The sequence below is a fragment of the Scatophagus argus genome, chromosome 12 (assembly GCF_020382885.2).
Source record: "Scatophagus argus isolate fScaArg1 chromosome 12, fScaArg1.pri, whole genome shotgun sequence".
In the NCBI taxonomy this organism is placed as follows: Eukaryota; Metazoa; Chordata; class Actinopteri; family Scatophagidae; genus Scatophagus; species Scatophagus argus.
Window position 1 is genome coordinate 7,299,368 of NC_058504.1, and position 26,690 is coordinate 7,326,057.

Genomic DNA, 26,690 nt, shown 5'->3' on the forward strand with positions numbered 1-26,690 from the left:
ATATTAGTCTTTTTAAATAGATTATTAGGTGTCCCTATAAACTGTCAGCAACATTTATATCTCTGCCACATACTACTTTATCACAAACCACTTACTGAGGGTAAATTCTCAATGACATAACTGTGACCTTTTTAGATGTTTTCATTAAAAAACGTCTCATTCTCAGTAAGCTAATCAATTCAAAGGTCAAGATGAACAACAATCTTTGAGATGTAAGAGCCGCACTGAATTGTTGCATAATGTAACTAACAGAACAAGTATGTCAGTTTAGATGAGTCCATTCACAGATCATATTGTAAAACCAAAGTAAATACAGATTTAAATTAACAACCCATTGTGTCATCTTTATGGTTATGTTCCCATGTTACAAACCCAACATTTCTGAGTGGGAATTAATTCTTTTAGAAGTCATCCATCTCGCAAAAGAGCTGCTTCATTACAGTTTGCCAGGGAACTCTGCTATCAATCTGAGGACAATCTGAGGCCACTGTCAATGTGTGTGTGTGTGTGTGTGTGTGTGTGTGTGTTGGAGGGGGGGCTCCATTTCAGCAACACAGTGTTGTGCTTGACAGCTAGGTGGACACCACACTGGCAGATCAGACAACCTGGCACTGCCAGACAGTCAGACTATTTATATCAGGACGATAATTTGCACCAGAACTCAGTTCCATTGACAAGGAGATCCAGAGGGGGCAGAGTCTGTGAAGTTACCATGGTGAAGACAATAGTGATCTAATATAGATTCAAATGACCTGCAGTGCTTTCCCAGAAAAGTGACTTTTCTCCTGTGCCTGCTGTCCCTTCCTGCTAGAGCCATAGGGGACACAATAATGACATTTTAACACGATTTCAATAGATCTTTCATTAAAATAACACTATAGAGAAATCTTGGCTGAAACTTCACTCACATGATGCAAGTGCGAAAGAGACACAGTGGTTATACGTATGTTTCACTGTTGCTCGTGTGGTGTGCCGCTCGACATTACATACTGTACAATGTAACAACCCAGCATCCATAGTGACATCTGTTGAATGTTATCACTGTCTCCCTGTGAGTCTTTTGTGTCCGTCCTCATCTAATTAAGAGTGGTCAAAAGTATTAGAATAAAATACCCCAAATCTAAACAAACTGGAATCACTTCCTCTCAACAAGTCCCCAAAACTACTTAAGTAAATATTAAATGAACATCAGGCAACCCTCTTGTCAAGATGACATTGCTTGCCATCGACATGTGAACTGCATATTATTGTAACAAAAATGATTCATGCGCACATGATGCTTTTCTGATCTGATATTGGAAGGTTTTTGTCAAATTTAAAGAGAAAAATAACCAAGAAATGAAAAAAAAGATCATGTTGACTGCTAATATGAACTGAGCCACCAAATCTAGATGATTTAAGGTCAACTATACAACTTGTTCTCGTTCCTACAAGATTTTGAGGTGTCATAGCAACCCTTGCTAGTTCACCCTTTATAAGAGACAATCTGTGTAAATTGCACAGTCAGAAAAGATTGCTTGTCAGCATGATATGTTTTAGGCTTTAGAGCAAATGACCAATGTTTTTTTTTCCTGGTAAGGACAGTCTGCAAAAAAAAAAAAAAATACATGGATCAAAAACTTAAATAATATAGTGAGTGTTCTGATGAAAACTTAAAACTTAAAAAAAAACAAATAAAATCTGTTAAAATATCAGCAAAATGTAAGTTTGGTGCTTCAGTTCATTTGAGACACCAGCTAAAATCCCACACACAGTTACTTAATGTGTCACACTGAAAGAGTGAAAAGGGGAGCATTTGCTGGAGCTGCTATTAGTCAGCCTTTTTAATTAATAGACATCCTGTCCTTTGGCTCTCCTTCGAAAAGAGGAAAGGCTGGAGGTAGAGAGGAGACAGAGGAGGCTAAAGACATTGTAATTAGTTATTGAGTGGGGTAGTTGCTTGCTGAAGTGGACAGTGTCAGCCAGTGTAACATGAAAGATCCACTGGGTGGGTGACATTAGTCTATTTGCTTTCTGTCACCTCTCCAGACACCCATGGCAGTTTTAGATAGCGTCAGGCTGTCTGGCTTTGACTGTCTATCAACAAATTTCTCAAGTCCAAATGCGCAAAACAGAACTTAACCTTAACATCACTGAGACCTTATAACTTTGTGATAATAAATCAATATTTTTCTGCTGCTAAAAACAGACTGCCAATTTCACCACACAAACAAGACACAACAATTCCAGCATGTCTACAAATCTGTTGAGTTCAAAGTTCAAAGTTCCTCACGAGGCTACAAAGAGTGGTCTAATAAACAGTAAAAGAGCAGCATATGTTCAGCTAAATCAATCTAAGTACCAGCAGTGCTGCACAGAGTGAAGTAGCAATGTGGCCATGGGAACATTTTGGCAGCAGAGAGGGGAAAGGGAGCCGAGTGTTGCTGAGTAGTGGGAACAGGTGGGAAGCTTGTATCTCTGTGTGTGTGTGTGTGTGTGTGTGTGTGTGTGTGTGTGTGTGTGTGCATGTAAACAGGTGCAGTATAAAGACATGCATTCAGGTTGTGTGAGTTTGTGCACATAGATGTGTTCTATCTGTGGGTCCTAGAGGTGCACAAGTGCAAAGGAGAGAAATGTGCAGTGTTGGCAGAAAAGATGTATCTAATGTCTGATGCTGTCTGAACGCGACCTGCAGCTGTTTCCAGTTTCTGTTGGCTCAGTGCTGGATAGGGATCAGATGGAGGAACAAAAGAGGCTTCTCACCCAAAGGAAGATACTGGATCACGGCAGCAGGTCATGTGATAGCTGGTGTTTGTACAATTTCAAGACTGTCCACCCAAGAAGAATGGCAGCATCAGTGGTTTCAGCAAGCGCCCCCAAAAGACATGTTGACAAAACCCTGCGGCGGCAAAAGAGGAAGTTAGGTGACATTGTTGAGCCACAAGTCAACACTGGGAGGAGAGCAGCAAAATGGTGGGAGACCAGTGCTTATTTCACATTTCTGATGTTACAGTCAACACTGCTTTTTTTTAAGCATGATCATTACCTAAACTTATTCTTACTTGGATGACTTAACTCCCCTAACCTTAGTGAAAGTCATCTGAACCCAAACACCCGTGTTTTTCTCAGTTTAACCCTGCATACTGTCAACGTTCGCCCCCACATTAGTTTTTAATTGCCTGGTCAGCATTTGGGACTACTTGGTGTGATCATGACTGAAACCAAACATTTCACTCTAGATAGAGAACAGGATGAAAACAGCGTTCTCCACTGTCGAAGTGAAAGTATTTCTATTTGTACAAATGATGAGCACTATCTTTTTTAGAGTTGTAACTACATATGTACTGAATGATTAAGAAATCATTTACTAATGCTATATAATCCTACCGTATTTCCTGAAGCCACTAATCAAACAAAAGGATATGTAATGGCTGTGCAGGAGAACTGGCGGGAGTTAGAAGCTCAAACCCGCTCAGCTCAGCTTAAAGACACAAAGAGACACACAGGCTGAACACCACGGCTACAATCAAAACCAGAGGGGAGGGGACAAACAGGGACAACACAATGAAGACCATAGGGACCAAATCCCAAAGTCCCAGCAATGAACCCTTAGAAAGTGATACCTCTGAAAAGTAACACTCTCCCGAGCTTTATTAATCCATATACAACGTTTCCAGATATGAATCAGAAATCAGTAACATCCCCATCAGTGCTGTCATAGTATCCCACTGTCTGTGGTTTAGGTGCAAGCTACTTTATTACCCCTGTAAGTGTCATTCCTGTTGAGCTTCTGGGAAAATTGGTTCAAATTCACACATTAAAGCTGAGCTGTTGGATATATTACAGTGGACTTTTTATTAATTTGCAGTCACACTACTCCAATTTTTTTTTTTTTTATTTTACAGATGACCTAGAAAAAAGAAAAGAAACAAACACAAACATTTTGCTGACAATGGCTCACGAGATTATTTGCACAGAAAACACTGAAGCCTGTTTGTTTCTTTTTGGAAAAAAGGGGGATTTGGAGAAAAGTATACGGGACAGGCACAAAAGCCGTGATGAAGTGAAGAGATGATTGATTTTGAGAGAGCCACTCTTGCTTTCTTCTAAAGATAAGCGTTCCATTTTGACATAATAAAACTTCTCTTCTTGAAATAAAGGCCTGAAACCTCCTAAAGCTTGTGACTTGACGTTTTCATTTCAGTCCATAGCGCAACAGAGGTTATGGCTAATCTCGGTCAACAAACTCTTGCTCACTATGAAAGACATGTTGGCTTGGACTTTCCGCAAGAGAGGGTCCTTTTAAAGCCTCAGGTCAATAAGAGGAATTCTAATTGAAACAGACCAAAAGGGAAAAGTACCATGTTATTAACTGATCTCTAGATAGACTTGTTGGCTTTTAAATTGAGAGGGAGAGGAGCAGACCTGATGCTGGATAATCCATTGTTCCCCCTGGACATATGACTGCCTTCTTGGCTTCACCTGCAGGCAGAGTATAGCCATCAGGTCTGGTATCACCAAGCTGGATCAGATAGCAGGTGGAAATAACAGTGAAAGAATGCTCCCAGAGACGGCTCAAAGTATTCGACACTAATAACTTGACAGCTTTAATAGACTGAAAATTGACAGCAACTCTTGCAGGGTCCCGAGGAATAAATGCCCAATAGTAACTTGACAGTAAATAATATCTACTCTGTTACAGACCGGAGTGTGTGAGTCTCTACCCAGTGTCAGATGAGATAAATATCTTGCCGTTGTGTGTGAGCATGCACACGGTGTGTATGTGTGTCTGTGTGTGTGTCGTCAACACTCTGCATCGACTGGTGATGATACATGAGAAAAAGAGGCAGAAGGGGAGTGAGAGTCGCGCTGAGCTTGGCACCGATGGGACTCCAGTTCATTTGACACGTGACCCTTTCACCTTGAAATTTCAGAAAAAAAAACTAACATAATGAGCCCCTGCAAAACAACACTCAGGGAATCCAAGAGCTTAATTTGTTGGAACTTTAATTTTCCTCCTTGTAAAGCAATACGTTTCAGGACATCACAGTGTTGTCGATATGATACTGAAATGTATCCAGAGCAAAATTAGAGTGTGGAATTAATCAGTAACCAATATGTGGATCCCTGATTCTATTTATTGTACATAAGGCAACATAAATCATTGTGAACCTCATTAAATGCCCAGCAAGCTCAAGGTAATTTCCCTGGGAGGCTTCTTGGCTTGAATCCCCCAAATCCGCATGACTGTCTCTGGCCTCAGCAGGTCCTGCTGGTCCAGGGAGAAAGAGAGCGAGACAGAATCAGATAGAGATATGATGAGGGAGAGATGGATTACTGGGTGTTGAATGATGAGCTCTCCTCTATCTCTCTTCAGCCAACTGATAGTGACCGAGCGAGCAGAGGACTTGCAGTGATCGCACTCTGCTTCTGACTCATCTTATATAATGAACACTTTAAGCTTGTGCTCACATCGTCAGCATGTTTCATGCACTACTATTACTGTGTTTTTATTATATCTTGATAGCAAACTGTTCAACACTTTATGTTGATCTTATGCTGCAATCACACTGTGTTGACTAAAGCGATTAGCCACTTCAGTAGATACTCCATTAATACGTTATACTGGCTAAGTCAGAGACATTAGTGTCAAAGAGTTGACCATTACGGTTATACTACTGCTGTCACATTTGTGATTGGTCCTGGTCTTGAGAACGGGCTCAACACCACTTTTTGAGGGTCTCAGTCTTGGCCTCAGTTTTCCCCCGATGCCCTACAATCATTAAATTTCCTCCAGCCTGCCTCCTTGCTTCTCCAGCCAGCCACTCGGACAAACCTCAGTTCATTACGGTCCAGCAATCGCCCCCCCCCCCATGAGGTGATGAAGATTTTGACTAACCAATGAAAGCACTTCACAGCACTGATTGTGAAGGTGAACACTACTGACAGGTAGCTTTTCAGGCAGAGGGCTTCATTCTTTCTGGGGACAGGGACAGTAGCGGTCTTTCTAAAATGAGCGTGGAATACAGTGTCTAGGTGTGGCAACGGGTAATTCAAGACATGAATATTTCTTATTGTTCACTGATCATGGTGAGAAAAATGCAACATTGAGGGGAAGGCACCATCTTCTTTCATATGACAGGCAGGACCACGGAGAACTAGTTCTCCTGTGGGAAAGACAAAAACAGTGTTCTCAAACAAAAAGCTAAAACGAGCAGCAAACATGCATTTATTGATCCGTCATCAGCTGATCGCTTGCATTAAGTATGTGAACACTGTTTCACCAGATACAGACTGTACTGTTGCTTACTTATATGACACGCAAAAAGCTTTTGAATAAATCCATAATCCTGCTTTTCATTATTGTGTAAATCTTGATTTGTGCTCTGCTGTTTTTAATCTAAAATATTTTTTTTTTTCTGCCTAAATCCTATTTCCCGGCTCTGCAACTGCGAAGTGAAATGTGTGTCTCGGTTTGCGAGATGTGCGTGTGTGTAACATTCATTCAGTAATGCACCAAGTTTGGCAGGTTTCTCTCTTCAAATCAGCCAGTTTTATTAAGATGTTTTACAGGTTACATGTTGTGGTTCAGTTATCAGGAGCAGGTGTAAAATCACCCTGCGGCAATTTGATTTGAAATGGTTGTTTACAGCTTACCAGAGATGACACCACAACATAAAAAAGGGCCTTTGGAAATCATTTGAATGGGACTTTCCATTTTATAATCAGTCAAGCAAAACCCTTCACTCTGCCTCTGTGATTCATCATTAAGCTCCAGCCAGCCTACTCTCACTGGGGACAGTGATCACCCACAGACAAACACAGAGATGGTAGCTTTAACTCATGTGCAGATTATCAATAAAAAAAAAGAAAAAAACGCAAGTACTTCAGCTGGAGTGTCATCCATTTTTAGGCCACGTGTGGTTTATTTCAGACCTTGTCTTGTCCATCAGGGTGGTATGTGCTCCTGATTCCTTGCACATCTTATATACGACAATTTCTATAGATCAAAACTGCTTTAATAGAGCAGTGAGGCCATACTATTACATGGCAGTAACTCATCATTTAATTTCAAGGCCATTTCAATTTCACTGAGCCCTCATCAAAAAAACATAGTGTCACAGCCACGCTCAGTTAAAATCTCATTCCTTAACTGATGGACCACAAGGTTATTACAAGGAGCATGCGACTGTATGTGTATGTGACATATATTATGTGAGAGAAATAATATGTTGTGCAGTGTTAGTAATAGGCTCCTAAATGGGCTCCAGGGATATGATCGAGCACTTGTTTTAAATGGCATTCAGAAAGGCAGTGCATCCAGTTCTCTCTTTTTTAACATAAGCAGATGACCAGCTGTCCAAAGATTCAGCAAGCCACTCAAAGTGTCATCCTAGACAGTCATCCTGCAAAAATGTCCATCTCGAAGGTAGATGTAATATTGCTGCATTAAAATGTTTGAAATTAGTGAGACATTTGCTACATATTTTGTTGAGTTGTGCTTGTATGTTATTCCAGATGTTTCCAACAATGCTCAAACCCAAAGAAATCTCCCATTTTATTCAAAATAACAGCAGAGAGTGAGTTTGTGTGTACAAAGTCCATGAAGACATGGTTGGTTGAGTCTTTATGCTAACCTAAGCTAACCAGCCGCTCGCCCTAGTGTCATATTTACATGTGAGTGTTAATCTTCCCATTTAATGCTAACTGTATTTTTCAAAATGTTAAACCATTCCTGTCATTTCTTTCTTTTTAGTGTAACCTTTCTGCAGCTATGTGGAAATAATTATAACTCCACTACTATCAAGCTGATGTCCCTTTGACAAAGGATAAATGATCTTGAAAAAAAAACTAATTTCCACTGGAAACATGTTAATATGTCTGACAAAGAGTGAGCACAGTGTGTGTTACTTCTGAAATTAAAATCTCTGAAATACAGATGAACCATGCAGTTTAAGTTGTACATTTTTTTCCCCACAAAGCACTTAAAATGTATGTTAAGTTATGGGTGTTTTAATTGATTATGTGCAATCAATCATTTCATAGGACTAGATGTCACTTTGAATTTTCTGTTTGTGGCTATCAGACGTCAGGCACACTCATCAGCTACAAATTGGTTTGTTGTGACTGACAAGCTGTATCGACCAACCGCAAAGAAACAGCTCAGCCCTGCTTGCTGTGTGGTGATTGACTACCAAATGATCACAGCGTGTCCACCAGAGTCGTTGCAGCAATAATGACAACAGCATCATGCACTTGTGCACCCCTGCTGCTGGTGTTGCTACTGGCCTTTCTGTACCTCTTCGTCTCTGTCATCTCAGTAGCAGCGTGAGTAAAACCAGGACTGAGTGGATGAGAAGGCGGGAAATTTCGGGAAAAAGTCCCACAACAACACCAACATCAGAAAAAAAAATCCTACAGATCACACTACTTGGTGGCTCAGTGGGTTTTTAAAACACAATGAAAAAAGAAGGTTTGCACAAGAAATCTGGCGGCACCCTGCTGCTAGATGAAAATAAAGCACAAAAAACAGGTAAAACAGAACCAGCTATCTTCCCTGGATGACCTAGAAGACTTTGTGGATGAGCTGTCCATCATGAGTCTGCCAATAAAAAAGAGATTGGACCTCTAAGACTGACGACAGCACCACAACTATTGAGGTCAGTGTGCTAGAATCTATTAATCAGTCGTGGAAATACTACAACACAGATTCACAGGAATAAAGGAATAATCTCAACACCACCCAGAATAAGCATGAAAGTGTTAGGATTGCTAGTTTTGGCCTGTTCTTCTCTCATCCCTCCTGTATGTTAGTCTGTCCACCTGTCCAGAGTGAAAATGGGCGGGCCCTGTCTTTCCTTCAGCCACCTTCTCTCCTGCACACCTGTTCTGCATTACCTGCCCCTCAACCCAGCTACCTGCTACAGCTTTATAATGACCTGTCTTCTCTCACCACCTTTGCTGTATTGTTCTGTCTCTCCTTAAGGTATTCATATCAGTCTTCATCTCTGTTTTTTTTTTTTTTTTTTGCTCTGCATACTTTTTGGATTTGTGACAAACTGTGAATCTTTTTGCATTCAGGCTCACTACTCTGCATTTGTCTCCTCTGACTGGAGGTGTTTGTTGAAAGCAAGGATTTTGTGTGTTTGTACATCGGTCGTCTGAGTCTGTTTATTTAGGGTCCTAGTATTGCTGTTAAACTGAAACTGACACGAGCCACCATCAACATGTTACCATTCACCACGCTAACCCCATCACAGCAAACAAAACCGAGATATCAAAGACAGACAAAAGAAGCTACTCCCAAGAAGGGAAGAAGAGTCAGACTGAGGGTAGGCAAGCTGTACTCCTCATAGACTCAACATCTCCAGCTGGCTTCACACTCCAGGACCCCACTTAATGTTTAACTGAGCAAAAATAACTCAAATCTAAATCCACCAACTGAACACTTTTCTGCGGAGCTCCAGAGAATTTTCCACATCAGTTATCAACAGTTATCAGCCCAATGGAAGATAGTTCAACCTGACATCATGTCGAAAAGCTGGCACCCAACACAGATATTCTAACAGTACACAATAAAAGGTGATGATAGAGGCTACAAAACCCAACAGCCAACCTACTTTACTCCAGTCTATCAATCGTTTACACAAATCATTTCTCAAAGCAAGCAATTCAGTGATGGCAGGTATCTCTGACTCCAACATCCCTTTAATCACCAAACCCGATTATTCCCTCACCAGGTTCATAATGCACAAAGAACAGACAATGGCTTAAGATGGCAATTCATCACATCCTTACACAAGGATGTTTGAACTGAATAAATAACTCAACGCAACACCTCACTCACAAATGCTCATCTGGGCAGGACTGCAATGCTCAACATATTAATGAAAAGACAGTACAAAGAAACACATTACAGAAACAAAAACAATTGCCACTGAACTAAATCAGAGAAGCTGAATTGCGTCTTGAAAATATAAAGACACAATTAATTTAACAAAGTCTATTACACATCATTTTTAACACCATGACAAATACTGGGAAAAAACATTCATCTCAACAATCAAACACTCAACAGGGAGCATCACCAACTACAAACTATGTGTCTTCAGATGATATTACTGTGACAACAAGGAAAGAAACTCGGCAGAAATGGAAAATTTTCTCAATGGCATCACATTAGTCTCACCAACAACAGACTGAACAAACATTTTAGACGCTCCATTAACATCCACAGAATATAAAAATGCACTGAAAACAATGTCAAAGGAAGCCTGTGCACTAGACGGATTCCTTCCTTAGTATTATAAACACTTACAAACGCAGCACTAATATCACTACTGTTTAAAACAGACGAGGACCCAACACACTGCTGAGGATAGAGGATCCATTCCATAATCAACAAAGCACTGACAACACAGTCACTTTAACAGTTATCTCCTCCCTCATTCACCCTGATCAAACAGGGTTTATGAAAGGCACACTTTCATCAAATATGGCATTATTTATCTTTTCAACCTGAATAATATATCAGAGCAAAATAACTCTAAAACCATCATCTGTTCACTAGTCGCTGAGTAGACATTTGATAAAATAAACTGAACGTTTGTTTAAAAAAAATATGGCCTTGGATAATCGTTCACTCAGTGGATCAAAACATTCTACAAAAGACCAACATCCCACTCCACAGAGGCACCAGATAAGGAGGTCCACTCTCAGATTCAATATTTGCACTCTTTATTGATTATCATTAAGGGCAACAATACACCAAAACAACAATCACAGCAATAAGATAAGACTAAAAAAAATTAACTTATGTGCAGACAATGTACTCCTGTTCATACAAAATCCCACTGAATTCAAAATGATCACGCTATAGAATCTCTGATTATGCAATAAATTGGAATTGGAACTGGCATCATCAGCTATTTAGATAAAAGCTTGATTCCAGTTGTGATTCTGTAAATAAACGTAAATAAAAAAAACAGAATGCACTAATTTGCAAATCCTTTTTGGCCTGTATTTATTGGAATACAGTTAAGAAAACATATGAATGTTTTGCCTGATCAGCCCCACTGACTTTTGTAAATATGTGCCAATTCTGATTGTGATAGCAGTAGAAATGATGGCTGTATTGTGAGCCAAGACTGCAACCGCCGCAACCACTATAGATGTAAATGTAAGCTTTTCACTGGGGAAAAAGGAGAAAGAAAATAACAAAAAAGGAAAAAAAAGGGATTAAAGGAGGGGAAAGGGGGAATAGGTAGAAAGGAATGTGTTAATTTGTTAGTATGTCTATATTGTCGCTGTGTATAGACTCTAATTGGTGAATAAAAGGGAAGGAAAAAAACAGTATGTTTGCATCTTGAGCAGTTTAGCCTTGTTGTTAGGATGTATATGTATATGTATATGAAAAACCTAAACCATAAGTACAGAGATATTTCTATATGTTTCAGTATAAACTACATATCCATGGCTCCATTTTAGATTTAAAAGCAATCAAAACTCAAAATATCACAATTTCAAGGACACACTTCACAGAGTTTGAATTTGCAAAGTCAAATGATCTCAGTCAAACTGGCCTCAGTTTTTCGGTTGACTTAAATGTAAAATGAAATTGATTTAAGTGATAATTGCTCATACACATGTCCATACTGCATTCTGTGTACAATTAATGAATACATTACTGATTTTCAATAGGTTCCACATCAGGACAAAGATGATTAGCACATACATCAGCACCCATCAGGACTGAGGCTGAATTAGCTTATTGATGTGCGTTTGAGCACAGGTAATGAGCCCAGGTCATTGTGGAAGACTGAGTACCCTGATCATCTGCAGCTAATAACAGTACGCAAGGACGGGGAGGCAATGTGAAAGGGAATTAAGAAAAAAGGACCCATTTTGTAAGGTGATGAAATGCAAATTGCAACAGGAATACGGTTAGCATAAAATCTATTAACACTGGGTAGATGGAAAAATAAATATATAAAAAGGTTTTTTATGGAAGGGATGAAAGGTAATGCAGAGTTTAAGGACACTGTTCGGCATGGCTGGCATCATTCGCAGTGTGGTTCACAGGCACAGGGGAAATTAGTGGAGATAGTGCTGCCAGAGTTTCAGCTGAATCACACTGAAAATACATTCCAGCTACACCAGCCTGAGAGGCAATAGCATCGACTCATGTACTTAATGATATCCTGCCAGGTTGGAAGCAGTAGCATTTGAAATGTTGTCAGCGGAGAAATCTGTGACATTTGTATCTATACTGTACATAACTGCTGCTACTACTGCTTTAATTTTCTGTGTTTCCCAGTTTGGAGTTTATATAAAAACGGGGGGGCTATGAAGGAGGCACACGGTGCACGTTTTGGTGATTCCACTGCTCAGAATGATTTGGTCAGACTGTATAGCACAGTTTAACAGTGGAACACTTTCTCTGCTTTGAAAATCAATTAGACCATCTTACATAAATTTGCCATGTTGTGATCTTTACAGACATAATAAATGGATGGAAATGGAATAAAAACTGTTAATGTTGTGATATTGTTGTCAACCGTATCATCCAGTCTTAGTATACACTGTATGTTGCGTAGGACAGGTTAATGTTGGGGAAAATACTCTCTGTTGCTGCTGTCTGTTTGCTCTTTGGATGCAGCACCTGAAAGTGTGTGACACACAGGACATGTACACTGTAGCAGTGAGGGGTGGAAGTTGTTTTATCCCTTCATTAAATGACTGCGCATCATGGGCAGTGGCAACGGCATACGCAGGAGTCACAGCAAGTGGATGTAGGAGGAAAAACAACTTAAACTTTAAACTCATGATACTAACTCTGGATCACAAAAGACCAGACTGACAGGTACAAGTCCAGACAACTTGGCTGTAACTTGGCCAAAGTGTAAATTACACAGACAGAACAGAGGGATCTGTTTCTTTGAAAACCCATTTCTTCCCAGCACCCATCATGGTACTGTCAAAGAAAAACAAAGAACATCACCCTGTCATTAAACACTCAACAACAGTACAGTACAGCTGTGTCCTCACACTGTCCAACAGCATTGTCCTGACCATTACTTAGATATGTGATCATGGAACCACAAACAAAGTTGGGGCTGGTATTGATCCAGGCGGCTGTGAATTATGCTTCCTAAACTTAGCAACAGAAGAATTACGTGCCCCAAAAGAGCTACATTCCACTCCCCCAGTTAGTCACTAATTACAGCCAAAGGGAGGATGTAACACTCAGGTCCACAGCCCAGTGAAATACGTGCAGCTATTTATTACAGTGAGAGAAAGGCAGAACAAGAGCATATTAAAAACACTGTAGGGGGGTTGTACTTTTAGTGGACTGTAAAAGAGAGGGCTGCTCATTTTCATTTTCCCTTTAGTTAGCATATCATATGAGGGTAGCAAGGGATTTGTTTGGATAATCCTACAAATATGCAAATGTCCGGGCTGCTTCTTCATTATTCTGAGCATTAATACGTGAAAGCCAAGAGAGGCCCCACCTTTAATAGTTCAACCCCTCTCCAAATCTCTATTTGTACTCCTGCCAACCCATGCTGCACCAAAACAGAAGGTTAAACTGAAGACTTGAAATCAATGGTAGTGAGGGGACATGGGTGTAAAAGGTATTGATAGTCCAGCCCAGAGGTGCATCCCTGTGTTCACTTTCTGAGCCTGTAAAAGGAGCACAGGTCTTCACTGTGCCAGCTCCAGATGGCATGGCATTGATCAGAAGGTCAGCACATGTTGCAGCTAATTCATAGAGTCACTCCATGTTCTCACTCCAGCAGCTGTCATTAATGCTACTGGTTGCTGAGGACAGAAGCAAAACATTGCTGTTTGTAGCTGGTAAAAGATAGAAAAGTGCATTGAGGGGAGACAGAGCCGTAATGCAAGTCAGTCTTTCCCTTCTCATGCTGTATATAACCGATGACCATCGATTTTGCAGAAGAACTTCAAGCAGATTTTATCAGCTATAGCTAACTAACTGATTAACGCTAACTCCTTTAACTTTGTCAACTCAAAAGTTGGGGCAGGGTTTAGCAAATGTTAAAAAAAAGAGATAAAATAATTTTCTGCACTTATATTGTTCAAAAATAGCAACCAAAGCATAAGTAATGACTTTGTCAGCTTCATAGACAGTATACCTGCATGAACAGCCAGGAAAGTATGGGTCCCATTGATGTTTTCATCCCAGTGTTTCTATATTGTGTTTCTTCTCCTCTGCAGGGGGCCTGTTGTCATGCTGATCACAGGCCTGAGGGACGTTCAGCCATGTCTAATGTGCTCCCAGCGAGTATCAGGTGCCACAGTGTTTACAGGGGTGAACACTAAGTGTCCTTTTGGGTCACGACAGCCACACGTGTTTCTGATTTTCACAGAAGACGAGAATCAGATGACAATCAGTGATGTGTCAATCTCTCAGCTACTCGAGTTCTGCATAATTTAACAATGATATTTTCAAGCCATCACGAATCGATGCCAGTTGGAGTAGGCGACTTAAGACTGGTTGGAGAAGTGTGAAATGTGAGGTGTATGACTTTATAAGTCCGGAACAAATTGAGATCTTAGACAAACTGTATAGTGTTGAATTCTTGCCTGCTACCTTTTCTTTATTTTTCACTGGTCAATAAATCTCAGCATTGTGCACTAAACGCACAGTCTTCTCTGCATGCTTGTTGAGTGATCAGAGGAAATACATCACCTCTCGTGTCAGTCACTCATCCTCTGCAGCACCGAATGCCAGATGAAAATGTTCGACTGTGAAAGCCAGATCAAGTTTTTATATATTTTTTTTTACCCCCAAATCTAGCTTTCACTGTACTCCTTTTGTATCCCTTCAATATGTTCTCCATGAAAGGAGGCTTTTAATACAATACCACAACCCAGCACTGTGACTTTGTTCCCTTATTTTCCACGTAATAGCAACAGAAAAAAAATCTACAGGACGAGTACTATTGAGAAATGAGGAATAAATTAAAAGCTGACTTTTAATTAGCAAGAGCCTGACAAGAAAATCAGGAAAGAAAAGGACTCGGACCTTGCCATGTGCTTTCACGAACGTTTCCTGGTGAGGCCTTTTCTTGCACTTGTATGGGTGTGTACAAACAGTTTTATCATTCTTCCTGGTTCTTAAACTTTTGTGACCTCACTGGACACTGGCTGTAGCTATCTGTGTGTGTGTGTGTGCCGTGTAAATTGCGGAGTGGGTGATGTTGAGTTGGGGCTTACATGCCATTAAGCACCTTATTAAAAGTTAAGGAATGATTTATGAAGTGGTGATGATGCAGATTCAAAGATGTGTGGGAAATATCCATAAAAGTGACAGTTTGTTCTCACCAAATTATTGTTGCTCTTCGCTGAAGCTTCTGATTCCAAGTTCATCAGGAGATTCTTGTTAGCGATTCAGTTAGCAGTTAGGTCTTCTCATGGTAACTATTCTGCATTTTGTGATCCTTCTTATGCAGCATTGCCAGCGTATGAAAGTTGGCACACAGCACCTGAATTGAGGGGTCAAAAAATAGATTTGGCTGATTATTTAGCTTAATTTAGCAATTAAAACCCAGTCAAGAAAAGTCAAGACACCAGGTGTTGAAACAGTGGGGGTGAATGGGTGCCATCTGCACCACCCACCTAAAACTACCCAAGTGATGATACATGAAAAAGCAAAATAATACCAGTGGGAGACAGTGTCTGCTCCGAAACAATTCACTATTGCAATAATGACTATGTAGTCATGTTTAAAGATGGCCGATCCCATCCCTTGCACTGAGTTGAAAGGATGCCCTTCAGGTTATTTATGACCCATAAGACTGACCAAGTTATAAACCAGCAATGATCTCCTTGTCACTTTTGCTAGTTTATATCAAACAGCTCATGCTTCATCATCACCACCACCACCACCACTGCTGGCTCAATTCCAGCAGCAAAAATACAATCATAGCCAACATTGACCAGCTGTCTGTGTGTGAAAAATATGGTGTTTAAGAGAGCGAGGCCAGTAAGTTCCAGGATTACAGTGAGGAGTAACTGAGTTAAACAGCTCACAGTATTTAGGTCAACCCTCGATGGTCGGCAAAGGAAAACAATAAAAGCACAACGTCTCATTTCATGAACATCCCTGTTCAGTGAATTCATACATGTATGAGTGTGCATAACAGCGTGTTATGCCTTTTTGCTGTGCAGGATTAGCATAGCACAGTTACCCACATGTCAACCTCAATCAGAGCGACTGTTCACTCAGAACTGTGTCTTGAGGCTTACTGGTGTATGAAATTCATTTTCTTCACACTTCTCCTCAGACTTCATCTTAAATCAGTGACCATTCACCTGTGATGGGAGGACTCGTGACTCAGTGGCTGCCAGGAGCACATCCAGCAAAGAAGTTTGCACTCCAGGAAGGAAATACCATCAGAACTTGATGTAAGGTTAGTTAAATCAAATGTGTCTACTGTGTCATTTTTGGAACAGAGATGAATAATGCCATGAGTGTCGGTGCGTCGTTCTGATTCCAGCAGCAGGGAGCCGAGGATAAAAACAAACTCTGGCTCCAGTCTCAACCGGGAACATGTTCACACCAAAATGTTTTTTTCATTTAATGATTTATTTATTTACTTGCTTATTTTGTTTATATCCTGCCATCATTCATTGACCACAATCACGAAGAAGTTTTCCTAACATCAACTGAGCTTTTTTTATTATTTTTTTAAGTTGTAATGTACTAGAACTTCAAGGGTAATCTCGATGATCGTCATCTGGTGTGTTTGCGTCAAAATGTATTTGCTGTTGCAAATTAGTTGCATGTAAACATTGGACATCTCAAAAACAGGGTTGTTTGGGTGAAAATGACTACACACTGGAATATCCATGCAACAAAAGTGTAGAATAGTAATCAGTACTCAAGACATAAATGTGAGTTAGCACATTAGCATAACAGGAAATGATACAGACATCATTCAAACCTGATGACATGACCTGGCAATTAAACTAAAGAGAAAAACAAATGTTTTGCTCTCTCAATGATTTAGCACCATTTGTTTGGTTTATGGAGCTTTTTCACCACCATCTGCATTTTTGTTTTTTCCAGCTGTGAGAAGCTCCATCTCATTTGGTACATGTTGCATGGAACAGAAGTGTCAACCAGCAGCAATCACAAACGTCACACATATGTAGTATCCATACTGACTGGGTGACTGACTGCTTGGACACACACACACACACACACACACACACACACACACACACACACAGGGAAAGGGGAAAACAAGAAGGGAACACAAGAAATGAATCTGCAACACTGCTAGAGATGTACATTTTTTCACTTTTTGGCATCACCAAATTTATGATCCTCACTATAAAAACCAGACTCAATATGGATCCACTTTACTTGTCATGGGTCATAATTTAAAAACATTTAATAGTACTCATCTAAGTCAGTGGTTTTCAAAGCTGGGTCCAAGGACAGTCAGGAGTCCTTGATGGGGGTCCAGTGAGTCCTCAGCATAAAGGGGAATAATTAATTTTGTGTCATGGGTTTCATTAAAGTTAGATGGGGGACCCCGGGACAAAATGTTATTGCATGGTCCTTTACGTGGGACATTTTGGCAACCACTGCTCTAACTGACCAGACTGAAATTACTATTCAAAGAGTTCTTTTCCGCTTTACCAGGGGGACTATTTTAATTTTTTCCTGTAGTTTAGGTTGCCTCTGTGCTTTAAATAAAGTGATTTGTTATCTGCTGGTTTTTGGACTGATGATATCACCTTTAATGCCGAGGTAAGGGGGTCTGCAGACCCTATTGCAGCCATTGTAATCCCTTCTGAAACAGTGCACAATCATCTTTCCCCATGCTGGGTCCTGGCTGCGGCAAAGTCTGTTCTACTGTGGACCAGGCTTTTGCAATCAGGGCTGCTAGGTTTTGGAATGAGGACTCCAGGAACCCTACTTAGTCTTTTAAAATGCCTGCTACTATTTTTACAGAGTTGCTGCTAATGGGATGTTTCATTTTTCTGTTCTTTGTGTTCTTTTGTCCTATTAATGTCCTATCCTGTTTCTGTGTTGACTGTGAACCGCTGGATCTGAAGTAGTGCCATCACATTTTTGTTTTATGATTTATTTATTTATCTGTGTTTTATGACTGGAATATACACACGATGATCCGCAGTAAATAGAAGCCAAGGGGGTAAAGCTCATGTTATTTTAATAAAAACTATAAATAAATTAAACTATTCATAGTTGAGGCTGTCAGCACACGGTGGGCTCGTTTTCATGAGAACCAGACCAACGGCCCACATCAGTCACCAGGTAAATACTGTGGGCTGATCTCAGGACACTCACACATCTGGTTTGATTGATTGATTTGACTTTTTGAGCTGAAAAAGGAATAATTCATTACAATGTCTGATTTATTGTTAACATGATCTGCATTATTAGGTAATTCAGTACAGGTATGAAGAAATCAAAACTGCCTGTTGTCTTAAACTGGTGAGTCAAATTCAATATTCTCAACTTTAGCTGAAGTTGAGAATATTGAGTTAAGAGAGTTTGTTGTTTTTTTCAGTTTCACTGGTCGCACATGCTTAAGCTTATTGAATGTACGTGTGTGACTACAGAAGCAGCTTGCGCCACAGCCACAGTGCAGTGCAGAGGATGAGGGCTCCTCCAGCCTTAACAGTGGACTCTCTACAGTACATGTCCTTGGTCAGTTCAGAGGGCGAGTCTGTCACACTTCAAGATCAACAGAAGTTCGGACATCAACAGAAAGGCTTTAACTTGTCTTTTCATCAAAGCCTGAGCTCAGTGTTTTTTGCCTTTTTGTGATGGAAACTTTTGAATGCAATGTAGGTCCCCTGTGACGATATTAAAGCCAGTGTAACACAGTGCTGGTACACTTGTTACAAAGGATCATCATTATCTTTGGTCAATGTGGACACTTGGGAATATAAACAGTATTAGCACTAATTTTCAGTGTGCTGAAAACTCCATGATTGTATTGCGTTTTGCTCCACTTAGAATATTTCACAGAGTTGTGCCCTATTCCAGCATTTGTAGCACTGTAGTCCCACATAAATAAAATAGTAATTAGAAGCAAGCAGTACTGGGAAGGTTGCTGATTTTGTTGTTTTGCAAATCTTATTTTTGACAGACTGCCACAGGGCGACCTTGATATGCTAACCCTGAAAATAGTTCAAAAGTATATAAAATACAAAATGAGAAGTTTAATTAAACTACAGTGATGCTAAAATGAAATAACTGAAATACAACTGCAACCAAGCTGAGTTTTTAGAAGTCTTTTATCAGGCTAAATTAATGTCTCTAAAAGGAGGTGACCTGACTTAAGCAGTTTAAAAATGTTTGTGTTTGGTGCAGCCACTGCTCTTTTAAGCATTTTATTTATGAAATGCTTTTCTCTAAACTTTGCATTCTGTGCTCACAGCTTTGCAGGTATGCGCTGCACAGGGCTGTCCCTGGACTGTTCTGTTCTTTGTTGACAGGATTCATCTCAGCTACTTACAAACATGAATATCAAGGCTCAGGAGCAATACAGACATCACTTCACACATTTGTACTGCTGTCCCAGATGGAAAATACTGCCCGTTTATTTTCTCAAACAAGTCATGGAGGGTAATTGTCTGCTGATGGAGAAATTTAAAATAAAAATGACTTCATCGGTCCTGTTGTATAGGAGCTAACCTCCCATATATGGAATCACAGTGAGGAAGGGACATTTTTTAATCCTTTCTACATGAGTGTAAAGAAAGTGGACATGGTGCCTCCACAGTCACCCAGTCACATTCATTGTTGCTGTCACTGTTTAAATGTCCTGTCAGGCTCCATGTTTGTCCCTTTGGACAGAATGCAGACAAGAGCTCCAAGTCAAGGTCTGGATGAATTTGAGAAAGAAAGAAAACACACACACAAAAAAGTTTTTGTTGGACGAGAGATGCAGCACCATCTGTATGCTCAGCATAGGCGCTGATGTTGTTTCTGCCTGTTGGTGCCCAGAGTAAGTGAATACCACCATGATGGCTGTCACAAAATCACTTTGATTTAGTTTGCTTTAGCAGGACTACTTGACGAAATGTGAGGCAGCTCTGCTACAAATCATAACAGGCTACATCACATCAGTACACAGTCTTGAGGGGATGGTATTAACATACATATTGGCCACAACATAACGTCGCTCGTATGTTTAATTACACTTGCTGTACATGTCATGTAATATCTCAGCACAGCCAAGAGCAATTGGATAATGGGATTTGAGCTTCACACATTAACCATTCAATGTTAATAGCAGAATATGCAAACACCTTTTTAAAGATGCAGTTTAGTATATTTATTTATTTGTGTTATGTGTGTCGCCAAGCACTCACATGATCTGCACCTACCAACACGACTGTGCTATGGCTGATCTCTGCGGTCACTTGAAACTCTATTGGTAGATTTTAAATTACTTCAAATTAAGGCATGAAATAAAGCTCAGCAAAAGTTCAGTCAGGAAGACCATCTTCATTATTTTTTACATTCATATTCTTTCTCTCTCTCTTTCTGCTTCCTTCTAATCAACTCAATGTGGGCATTTACAGCTCCAGATAAACCAACCAGAAATGCTTTCAAGCAACCAGCCATGTTGTCGCACTTGACAATATTATTTATTCACGCTATTTCTCAGTCTCACCTGACTGCAATAAAACTACTGATTTAGTTAATGGATTTTACAGTTAAAAGGAATCTGAATGTATTGGTTAAGTGTGAGGTTTTTAGCAATGGATGGGCCAAGCCAGTCTACTAATGCCTGGTACATTTAGCAACTGCAATGACTTCAATGCATTCAAATAATCTAAAAGTAAAAAAGAAACAAAAAAACAACAACAATATCCTGAGGCCTCATTTATTCACTTTCCAGCTCATACAGATATTCTGGGTAATGAGAGCTTGAACAAACTACCCAGACAAGTTGTTCAAGAGAAAACACATATATTTTTATTCAATACTTAAAATCAAAAGGAAAGGGCATTGCATAGAAGAAAATCAATAGAGTAGGAACTACACTGGAATCAGGAAATAAGGTTTACCGTCAATTTGAAATGGGGTATTGTGAGAAATAGGTGAGGAAATAGAGAAGGTAGAAAAACAAAAAATGCAGTTTAGCCAAGCTGTGGGTCATAGAGGGAGTGAAGTGAGGTGAAAGGGATGGATGCATGTCCTTTATCAATAAAATCCTCCAAGTAATCATGGTACGTAAAATACGGAAAATTTTTCACTTAAGTTTTCTTCCATCCAGCCATATTGACTATTGACAAAATTAATGGTGACAGTTGCTCAAAAGCTGGGTAACTTATTGACTCCATGGCAACATTGTCTTGCATGTTTAAGTCCCTTAGAGCCGCAATTATAGAAATTGATGTACCTCAAATAGAAGCGAGAAAAAATATGGGAGCAGTTCTTTCAATCACATGTACATGTAGCGTATCATGGTAGGAGGAAATTGTCTATTCTGCCTATACATCATTTCCATTTTATATTATTTTAGTGTAATGCTGCAGAAAAACTTTATACTAAAACCTTATACCTTATACTAAATTATATGATACTTTGATATTTCTGCTGTCACAAATCCTTTCCTGTCATGCAATCACACAAGCATTTTACCTGATTCCCTTGGGTCCATTGTTTGGCTTGCCAGGTTTAGAGCTCTACCTCCCGGGCAATTAGTCAGTCAACGCACCATCACCCAGTCAGAAGGCATCCATAATAACCAGTGGGATACCAATTATAGTGAGGTGCTCATATGTTTCATCCACCTATACTGAGGTACATTAATGGGGCTGTGGAGTTGTTACAGACCAGTATATTACACTTCCAAACTGAAATAGGTTAGAAAATCAAGCAGAATTTTGAAGTTACAGAAATGGAAACATGTGCTGTGAATCTGTGAACACATCTCAGCGATGAAACAAGTGCCTGTACTCTGATCCACATGCATCATGCCATGATTCAGCCTGCGTCAGTGATGTTTTGCAGAGGATAAAGATACTGCTGTTCCTCTGACAGACAAGCACAGCCTATAAAAAGTATATTGATTGAATAGAATGGAACCTCCTCACATCTACATCTTTTCTCATCTTGCTGAGGCCCTTGAGGGTCAACACAATGTCTTTGGTAATTGGAAGCACAGCCAAACTCTCACTATGAAGGACAAAAACAATTTTGGCCAGGATGGGTAATAAATGGGGCTAATGTCTCTGCCGTTCAGACGCTGTCTGCTGGGCTGAGTTTTGTGTATACAGCCTACGGCAGTGGAAATGTTGCTCTTCTGAGGTCGGCTCTGACAAATCTCTGACACCAGCTTGGTATAAACCTGGAGGATAAATGAGACAGCGAGCAGCAAATGTAGAAAAAGGCACTATGAAAATAACCTATATCAATAACAGTGACCATAACATGGCCACACAAAAATACCCACACCATCAACAGTGAACAGCACCATTATACTTTCAGACTTTTGTCCAAAGAGGTGTTGAATAAATCTCCAAATTAAACGTGTCATTCTGAACATTCTGAACAACAGCAACTCTTGAAGCACAATAAAGAGAATCAAGATGATGAAAGGCAACGTTCCCACAGTGACCGTGGACCTATCCCACACATCAGCACAATGGTCATGAATTACAATTTACAAAAAAAGGATAGTGATATTTTATGTTTTGTTTTTTATTTGTTTGTTTGTTTGTTTTTCATTTATAAGTAAATCCCATGAAAAGACCAATAGCATCAATAAACTGACCCTGCTAGGAAACATTGTCCCTGTAACCAAAGTCTGATAGAGCTGATTTGTCACACTTTTGTTCAAAGGTACAAAAGACACAAAGTAAGCCACACCATGTGTGCTGTTGTAAATACTTGTGGATTAAAGTTCAGTTTAGGTCTATGTATGAAAATAGTTCCCAACAAATGGACTTTACTTCAGTTAAACTACACAAACCATTTAAGGAAATTAAAACAATAAAATTAGGAAATTACTCAGACTTGAAGTAAAACTTCTCCCACATAATCCATTTGTAAAGATGTATTTCTTCATTAAAAACAAAAACGAAGCATTGAGGCTGACTAGTAACACTGTTGTTTTGTTGTTATGGAATTTGTTGAAAGAAGAATAGTATTGAATCCTTGAGTATTGCTGGCCTTCTGCTTTAAGCTTACAGTGTTCACTTTTCATTGGAACAGTGTCAGTGATGTTGACTCAATTCATTTTTGAGGAGTTAGTTTGTGGTGATGTGTTAAATAGTGACAGGATAGCAAAGAGCACTTATTATATTGCTTTATACTACAAATATTTACCCCATTCACTCCGCTCATATATACTTTACATGCAACTATTTGGAACACAAATGACCGCAAAAGTACTGCTGAACAACAACCTCAGTTCACCATCTATCAGACCATCTTCTAGGTGCTTAATATCCTTGTCAGGATTGCAGTTGCAGCAGGGTGAGAACAACAGTTCATGCCTCCTTTGCCCTACCATTCCTCCCTGGCGGGCCTCAAATGGAGATATAACCCCTCCAGAATGTCCTGGTCTGCCCCTGGCCACCTTCCTGGCTGGTCTCTTCCCATTAATTTGTGCTTGAAACGAGTCCAATGGCAGGTGCTCAGGGGGCATCCTAACCAGGTGTCTGTATACCTCAGGTCCACTTCTTGTTATGTTCAGTGTGTATGCAGCTTATGTCCAGGCTTACACATACAACACATTTTTTAATAACAAAAAGCCAAACTGCCTGTTTAAAAAGGAATAGCTAGGCATTTTTCGATTAGCTCATTTGCTTTCTTGCTAGGAGTTAGTTATGGTATCAGTCTCCTCATTTGATCTCTCACAAGAAAGCTTAATAATATGTCAGAGGCGTAATTAACGGAATGGAAGTAAATTCTACATTTACAGAATGATGTCAGGGTATGAGTTACAAAATAACTTCTGTATCCACACACCCTATGTCTACTGTCTACTAGAAATAAAATATAAAATCTAATGCATCATATCTGCAAATGTATACAGCTCTATAGTAGGCTACAGCTCATACTGTTTTGTGCATACTTTAAAGCTTGTCCGTTACACGTAAGTCACTGGCACTGCACCATGGACAACAGTCAGCTTTGCTGATGCTCTCCTCACAGCCTCAGTCTATACCTGAGCATGACCTGAGCATCGACTACAGAACAATGCAAAGCACAGCAGCAACATTTGTAGGCTGGAGAAGTTATGCAAACAGCACAACGCGTTTAGGTTAATATCATGGTAGCTGCCTGTACTTCAGATTTTCCTCTGTGTTTCTGTGTTCACCCTGCTGCTCTCTGTGTTTACTTGTGTTTGTGGGTGTGGCTATTCCTTCCCACTCCTGAGCTCCCAGGGCTGGCACGCCTGAATGCCATCATGTCATCAAGTGCTGCAGTCTACAAACCCTGGCTCTCCTTCTGAGTTTTGTCAGTAATTCTGCAGTGATGGTTACCTGAGTGCTGTTCGTCCATGTGTTTCCCCTGTATTAAAACTGTCCTGTGCTTCAGGTTTACCTGAGCCTGCCAGCCTGCTTGCTCCACCTTACCGCTGACCCTCCTTCCACCTCTTCTCATCTTGACCTCCCTGCCAGCCAGCAACTCAATCACCCCCATTTCCCTTTCATCAACAACCACTCTTGCTATCACTGAATACTCTGAACATTTGTCTTAAATATTTTTAAAACTTCAACCCCTGAGTGTGATGCATTTTGGGTTCACTCACTATTGAACAAAACAGCAAAGGTCCTCCTCTGTATCATGTTATGTTCACTCTCTGTAGTCCAGCATCTACATAGAAAACTTGTTTGTAAAGCCTAAAGTGAAGTGATATTGCTGAATTCACTTGTTCCTCATTTTACGGATATGTAGAACCGGGATGATCATAGGGCTTAATAAATGAGAGAGGGGTTTATCTGTAATCCAAAGGCAATGATTGTAAGATTAGATTGTTTATTCAGTTTTACACTGTTGGCTTCTACGCTGGTTTTGCAGAGAAAGTGATCTTCGTGATTGCTTTGAAATGAATTTGGGGGGAAAAGATGAGTTATCAGTTGTACTAGAGTTTTCTTTTTCTCAGCAGTGATATGCGTGTCATTTCTGCCAGCAGGACCCACTTCAGCATGTACTAAGATGTTCAGAGGATGGGTGAAACTCAAATTTAGATATTACCAAGCTTACTAAATTGTTACATTATTTAGACCTGGAAGATGATTTTTGTACCAAATAATCTTTTACATCTTAGGACAAACATGAGCAAAACAAATAAACAGACTCATTTGTTGGGTTGATTATAATTCTTGATTAGATTAGATCTTGATTGATTGAATGAACAGTTTGTGACAACATTTTATGGCTTTCTTCCATAAATACACGCAAAGCAAACACGAGGATTTGCAGTTGCCACATGCTGTTGGTCCATTTTGTTTGTCAATAAAAAGGGAGACAATGACACAGCTGTAGGTCTCTCAGGGCAATGCAAGGTCATGGAAACATTTATGCAGGATCAATCAGTCAGATTAATGAAGCAGAGACTGCTGAAATGACAGATTTGGATACCACAGCTCCATCAACGTCCTGCAGTCACCAATCTTAAATGAGTCTATTAATTTCCAGTATAGATAAATGTTTTAACAACTTAAACTAGCCTGTAGCTTTCCAAGTCTGTTAAGAAGGTTATATTTCTAGCTCAGAACTGTCCCATCTCATGTCTCATCTTTTGTCAAGTACAACATTTATTTTACAAGAATTACTGTTTTAGAAAAGCAGCTCTACAGTGATTCAAAGTTCAAACATATCACATACATCTTGTCAATTAGATTCCGTGACTAACATAAACGCCGCCTCACATATTTTCAACGAGGAATGCATTTTCTGGTCAAGTTAGGTCACAAACGTATTTTGGTTAGAGGAGGTTGTGGTTAAGTGATATTAAAGTAAACATGTATCGTCTCGAGCTTGAAGTCCTTGTTGACTGCCATATTTTCAGTACATTTACAAAATTTTTGTTCACCATTGTGCCATGTTATAAAACAAGTGAAGCCCAGGAAAAGGGAGTTTACCAACACCTTCTGTTCTACACAGATCTCCAACAGATATGATACGAGATATGAGTATGATACAGCAAGCTATAATCTGATTTGTCCATTTCTCATAGTGATTTGTGAAAGAAGTTGTTCATTTGTAGCAACATCCACTATAGCAAATTTGTCAGCGGTTGATTTTCCGCTGGCAGTTATTTGTCATAGAGCGTTTATTCACTCCCAGTGATGATGTGCCACAGGGGCGTCAGTTCATAACCGCTTGATTCTGTTAAAAATAAAGTGTGATGCATGTGGAATTATAAAAACATGTACAGGTAACAGTGACGAATGTTACACCTAGATAAATAAATACCTTTGTGTGTAATGTGTTAGTTATCAAGCACTGCTTCACAATTTAATTTACACAGTGTAAAGCTAGATAAGAGACAGGAAACAAAAGGCTGCTGGGTGTGAAAATAACTGGAGGTGTGACCAAAACCTTGACATTTATAAGGTGATAATAAATCAGTTACAGTGTTCATTTTTCTGCAGAAGAATAACTTTTACCCATGACAACATTAGTACATTTTTTTGATGATAAATCTATTATTTCACTTAAGGACCATGAGCAC

General features: G+C 39.8%; 1 pseudogene; it reads right to left on the minus strand.

The window, feature by feature from the left end:
- The window catches only part of LOC124068632, a 175,875-nt pseudogene extending 151,223 nt beyond the window's left edge, over nt 1-24,652 (minus strand).
- Between the last annotated feature and the right edge of the window lie 2,038 nt (nt 24,653-26,690).